The sequence below is a fragment of the Morone saxatilis genome, unplaced genomic scaffold (assembly GCF_004916995.1).
Source record: "Morone saxatilis isolate NCDOM2014 unplaced genomic scaffold, NCSU_SB_2.0 Contig0, whole genome shotgun sequence".
Taxonomy (NCBI): Eukaryota; Metazoa; Chordata; class Actinopteri; family Moronidae; genus Morone; species Morone saxatilis.
Window position 1 is genome coordinate 6,309,071 of NW_023339650.1, and position 6,569 is coordinate 6,315,639.

The following is a 6,569-nucleotide window of genomic DNA, read 5'->3' on the forward strand; positions in this document are numbered from 1 at the left end:
AAAAAAAAAAAAACAACCCACTGCCTATCACAGATGCATCCAGCTGAAAGCAGTGAGGCGTGACTTCATGGACGGACACACACCGTACAACAAGGACAGATCTGGACGGCGCCTGTTAAGAAAGTAAATCCCAAATCACTCGCAGGGGCACGTAAATCTGAACGTGATGGCCCTGATTCACAATCAGCCCGAGGCAGACGGCTCTCAGCCTGTGAGCAAAGTACAAATCCACCAAACTGTGTGGCCACATCCTCCCCCACCCCTTCCTTCCCACTAATCCTTTTTCAATCATGCACTTTTTGGATTATGCCTCTATGTAATTCGTCTCAGGTATTGTTTTATAACTTAATATGATATTTCAATGTGGGCGAGTTGGGTTATGGGTTTAGGACACCGTGCAGGATTGGATAAGCGGCGGAGGTCTGCAGGCGGCAGATTGGAGCGGAGGGTTAGTGCCAGGCTGAAAGAAGCGTGATAAACCTTTGACACAAAGTCCAAATGAAGCAGGTGCATAAAGGTGCTGAGACTGACCTGATTCAGTCCTTCGAAGGCATCCCATATTGCAATGTGAACCCTGTATTTGTCCTGAGTCTCACTAAGTGTCTCACCTCCCGGGAGAAGTTAGAATGCTTTGCAATTGTCAGGCAGTTTATGGAAGAAGTAAAGATAGCAACTCTGAAGCCACCATCTTGATTCACCTTGTCCATATCATGCAAGCAGGAAATCAAAAGCTTACAAAGTCAAAGAAGTCTGTGCAAAGAAAACACATCCCTGTCATTTGCCTCCACGTCTAAAAAAAAAAAAAAGGTGACCTCAAGTCAAGTCAGACTTTTTTTATGTAGCTCAATATCACAAATCACAATTTGGTAAGGGAGCTTTACAATCTGTACAACATTAAACACCCTCTGTCCCTAGAGCTTCGATTCAGAAGAAAAACTCTCTCTTTTAACAGAGAGAAAATGGAAGAAACCTCAGGAAAAGGTCACTAAATCTACACAAGACTGAAGGGGGAAAAAAACTCTTTAATGTTCTTACTTAAACAGTAATTATATTTTGCAGTTTTATTTTTACCGACCATCATTATTGCATATAAGATGTTCATTCCAGCTGATGTATTTTAGAGCTGGAATGATTTGTCAACTATTAAATTTATGGCCAATTACTTTGACAATCAATTCATTATTTAAATTTTTTAAGGAAGAAAATAACTGATTTCAGCTTCTCAAATGTGAATATTTTCTCTGGAAAATAGTGATAAACATTTCATCTTTTCATAAAGTAATGGATTAATCAAGAAAATGGTTGACAGACTGATCGATAATAGAAAATAATTGTTAGTTGCAGTCCTACTGTGTTTTCCCAAGTCAGCGGTCACCAGTGATAGAATATAACTAGATACATTTACTCAAGTACTTTACTTGAGTACAATTTTGAGGTTCTTTACATGAGTATTTCCATTCTATGTTACTTTATACTTCGACATTTCAAGTGTGAATATCATAAGTTTTACTCAACTATGTTTATTTGCACCCACTACATACTGTTTTTCTTCTTGTTCCTACAGTGTGATGTTTGATCTTCACTGAGCAGAATGATGTATGTGCAGAGTTTTAACATTCATCTGCTGAAAGTGGAACATTTCTCTGTGCTCACTGAAAATCTGATTCTAAGGGACAGGGCCTCTGAGCGTGATTTGTGACATCACAAATAGTTTGCAAGTCAACCCTGGTCCAGTATGCAACTTATACAGTATGATGTAGAAACTTGAATCCACCAGTGCACATACACTAAGAATGGACTTTACAGTGAAGTAGGAGACATCTTGTGTACAGCAGAAGAAAGGAGTAAATGCTTTTTAAAGGATTTTAATATGGAAAGTATACTTTTTTTTGCAGAAAAAAAAAACATCAGACACATTATTGTTCCAAGCAGACTATTTGTATATATGTCTTAATACATGTCTAGACGTGATCTTTAAGTTACTAGTTATTTTGTAGATTAAGATTTGACATACAACATTTAGTAGATTTAACTACCTTATAACATATAAATTAGTTCAAATTAGTTTCAACTTGACCAGCTGTAATGTTAAACTGCTTTTATCCATCAGGAGCACCAAATGGATAAGATATTCTTTCACTAATTGTGTATATCATGATACTGATATATATATATATATCACAATGTAGTGAAGCTTTCACTGAGATTACACTAAGAAACCATATAAAGATACAATAACCAGATCAGAGTCTCACTGTCTGATCTGATTTCTTTCAATGGTCTAATACAACCAGACATATTATATTACAGTATATTATTTATTTGTGTAAATACTTCTTCTCATAGTAAATATTATAATATTGCTCATGTGTATATATATCAGTAATAATACTCTATAATACTTTAAGTACAGATTCCACTTTCGTACTCACATTTTGTAACAGAGTAGAGTAATACAGTATTTCTACATTGTTTTAATTATACTTTTACTCTAGTAAAGCATACTTCTTCCACTACTGTCTGTTCTGCAGATTTGCCTTTGCATTTGTCTGTCTCAGCCCTGGTGCACTCTCAGATTTAGGTTGATGACACAGCTGTATTTTACCACATAAAAGTGTATCGAGCACAAGCTTAAATACAATATTTCTTTATGAATAACCGGCCACCTTCCCTCCCCCCCCACCAACAAACACACTCCTCCGGATGAAGGCAACATTACCCTCCATTGAACAGGCGTAAAAATCCAATACCTCTGTGCCTGGCGTCCGCCAGACAGGGATGTGCAAAGGCAGCTTTACCCATCAATTTTCTAATAACCATCATGCAATATGACAAGAATGGAAAAAAAGAGAAACTTAACAACACACAACAAGGGTGGAGGTGGGCTATCGGAACATAGGGCCACGTGATTATTGGTCTCTCAAGTAAAGAGCCATCTATTGAACCCACTGATGGATTTGAAGACACGTGTCTAGGTGTGTGTGTGTGTGTGTGTGTGTGTCTGTGAATAATAATAATCCTCCACATTCAAACACAATCTCCTCACTGACCTCTAGCACATCTAGTGTGACACAGTCCGACTATAACACGTTAATATACACAGGATACCTACTGGTGAAGCCTTTAAATGGTGCCAGGCTTCATTTACAAAGTCCCTGTGCATGGGCTTAGTGTTTTTAAGGCCTTGAAGGAAAGACAGAAAACTTAAGCTTAACAGTCTGCAGGCGGGCTTCAGAAATGTATTGTGAGTGAACATATTATACGGTGTCATTGTATTGAGTCAATAAGTGGGAATTAAATGTGCTCTTTGGTATCTTTCCACTGTGCACTCCTCTTTCTTGTAGCTGAGTGAAATAGAAAAAGAGGTTCATGTCAGGCAAGTTGCCCTTGGGCTCACAGAGGAGAGAGAAGGAGAGCGGCAGCTGTGTGAAGAGTTGTCTCTACAGCTGAGATAGTCGGCACTATATCCTTAACCTTTCCACTCTGTCACAAATAATGTTAAAGATGAGCTAACTAAGATCTGAACTGGCCCATAAACCATAATGACCATATCCCTGTACTTTATATCTGTGGGGTTTATTGATCAATACCAATGAATCATTAAAAAACTTAGTTTGGCTTGATATTGACATTTCTAGCTTTCAAAACTTACTAACTGGCTCATTTTGCTGCCAAAGCCTTAACTGTAACTGCTCAAAATCAGGGATAAATGAGACAACTGGCATATTTTCTATTTTAAAAAAAGCCAGTTGCAAAGACTATCAGCTACATTGCCTCTTCACAGCATGTTTCTGTTGGATTCCTCCTCTGATTTCTGGCTTAAACCCTCCATTGTGGTAATGGTTAGTCCATTACAGGCTACAGTACACTGAAATCTGCCAGTGTTCCAGCTCCTTTGTTGCAGATGGACATTGATAAAAGTCATCAATTTCTTCATGTAACTTTTAAAAGCGCAGTTATAAACCTTGCTATATTATTACCTTTGAATAATGATTCTAAATGACCATGATGGAGGAGGGTGGCAGCCTATATCTGGCAGCAGCTGCTCAAAATGTACCATTAACCCTCTCTGCTTTCTGTGTCTCAGGGAGGTGGTTTTACACAATCTGGAAGTCATTTTACCGCCACTTCTTTTCTATTGGTTTGTGCAATAAAGCAATTTCCCTTCATGCAATAAAGCAATCCTGAATTGTTCCCACAAATTCCTGCAGCTGTTGATCACATTTGGCTTGAATCTCAGTGACATGTCACAGTAAAGTGTGTCAGTGGTCAACATTAAAGAAAGAAACTAATAAATCCATAACCCTACAACTGATAAAATAGGCTATTTGCAGCAGTCCAACGTGTGTTTCTGTTCATGGCTGCGCTCAGTTGCGCTCACAGGCTTCAGCAGAGAAATAAACTTGAGGTGAAAGTCAGCTGTCAAAAGCTCACCGCCTCATTGTGTCTGAGCAACGAGTCTGGTCACTCTGCTGTCTCCGAGGCTCTTTCTAAGCAGCCACTTGGATTCTTATTTTTATCAGGCGCTTTATTTTAATCAACTTTTTTTATTTTTTTTTTATCGTTACATTTGGCTTGGAGGATTTCCTCCTGTAGTCGCCACCTGTGTGTCCGGCTCTAAGTGACGTTGCGCTGGTGTACCGGGAGCTCTCCTCCATTCCCCGGGAGCGGCGGAGACAAGCTGGTCGCTTCTACACGGCGACTCTCCCGTTCCTGCGCCGGGCTAAGATGTCCCGTTTTAAAGCGGATTTATTTGGCTGCAACAGGCGACATGACTGGTTGTCCTCGACGGTATGAAGCATTGAAGACCAAGGTGAGAGCCTCAGACTGCCAATTTCTTTAGATTTCATTCATCTCCAAGCGAATGCCCGGGCGCGTAAACTTTTGAAGCTTCGCTACGACGCGCACCGAGTGGGTGGCCAAAATTGTGCGCCGTGATTAGAGAAAGTAAGCCGACTATTTTGAGAACATGTGCTATTTTTCCAGCTTATCTTTGCCTGCTTTCATTCACTACCTTGCCTTTTCCATGCTTTGAAATGTTCTCATCAACAGAGTCGACACGTCTGGTGCGATAACCAAAAAGAAACCACGAGTAGCTTGAATGTTGTGCTCTGTAGACACTGTAAGGGAAAGCGCTGTCTCGTTTCTTAGACTAAACTGCTTTTGTTCGTACAATTCTGTGCTTAACTCACCTGTATGTGTGAGACTATAAAGGACACACGCACTGGCTGTGGGCGCACAGAACCGAGGAGACATGAGCACTGAATTTCCACATCGAAGTCTGTTGAAACCGAGCAGTCATGCTCTGTGCAGATAATAACACACATGATCCCTGACATCCATTAAAAAATCTCTCACGCTCGAAAACCATTCATATTTTACCTTCATCTCCTTTTTTCAAGCCACCTTTGTCTGGGAAAAAGAAGAGTTTGCGCGCACATTTTCTATAAGGTCTGGCTTTCTTTCTTCCTTTATTTTTCTTTCTTTTTTTCTTATTCCATTAAATGTTACAAGTACCAACACAGGTTAGAGTGATAGAGTGATATGTGCGGGGTTGCTCAGGGCCTGTCTGGGCCTATAGAGGCTGCATACAGACTGTGAGCATCGGCACATTCAGATGTGTAGTGACTTGCCAGCCTGCTGCGGGGTTAACCTGTGCGGCAAGTGTCATGACCCGACTGCTTCTAACACCTCCCTCTCTCCCTCTTCTCACCCTTTGTGCTAATCAATTAAGGTGCGAGAAGGCTGCGCTCTCCCCGGGCTTGATAAAATGTACTATGCGCTCGTTAGCAGTTTCATTGTAGGGTACAGATGAAGCAGAGATGATTTTAAGCCACGTCGCCTCAAGTCAGTCATCCAATTTATCCTGAAAAAACACGAATTTCAATTTCAATGTTAAAATAAAATAAGTGCGAGACTCCCTTCTCCCATATTTACTTATTTATTGCCCATTATCCGCGGTCAGTTGAACCCCTTTTAAACGGCACCTTAACCTTCGAGCTGGAGTGGCGCCTTCTTCCTATTAGAAGTAATAGGAGTAATTTACACCTATTTGGAGTTAAAACGACTTATTGAACGAGGCAAGGATAGTAAGACTACCCCTAAACCCAGTGCACGCTCCTTTTTTATTTACACAATAGAGTTAAATCACTTTTTGGAACAATTACGCACCATTCTGAATTGATACAAATATTTTAAGTACTCTATCAGCTTCACTTAACGATAAGCAATTCATGGAATTAGGCATTACAATATCGCATTTCATTTTTGGGCATCTGTGTGAACAGAAACACGAATGCATTAACACTTTTACTCAATTATCTTTTTTTTACTCATTGTTAGTTAGCTGTCCAGTAATAAAGTGAGACTCTGATATTCCCTTCCTCTATTTTACCCGGATGCAAGCATTCCTTTGAGACCATTAACGCCCGCATTTGTTGGATAATTTAACGCGATCAGGCGACTCGGGTGAACTCCAGCAGATGAGGTTCAACTACAGGCGATCCTACTCCCTCCTGAGTTTCTAACGGGTCCCGAAAGAGGATGCTGTGTGTGCGTGTGTGTGTGGG

General features: G+C 40.3%; 1 protein-coding gene across 1 annotated transcript in view; it reads left to right on the forward strand.

Moving 5' to 3' along the window:
- The first annotated feature begins 4,527 nt into the window (after positions 1-4,527).
- The window catches only part of ntng1a (netrin g1a), a 116,015-nt gene continuing 113,973 nt past the window's right edge, over positions 4,528-6,569 (forward strand). Inside the window, exon 1 of the mRNA XM_035655448.1 lies at positions 4,528-4,813. The gene's annotated coding sequence lies outside the window, so the exon portion shown is untranslated. The remainder of the gene's footprint in view (positions 4,814-6,569) is intronic.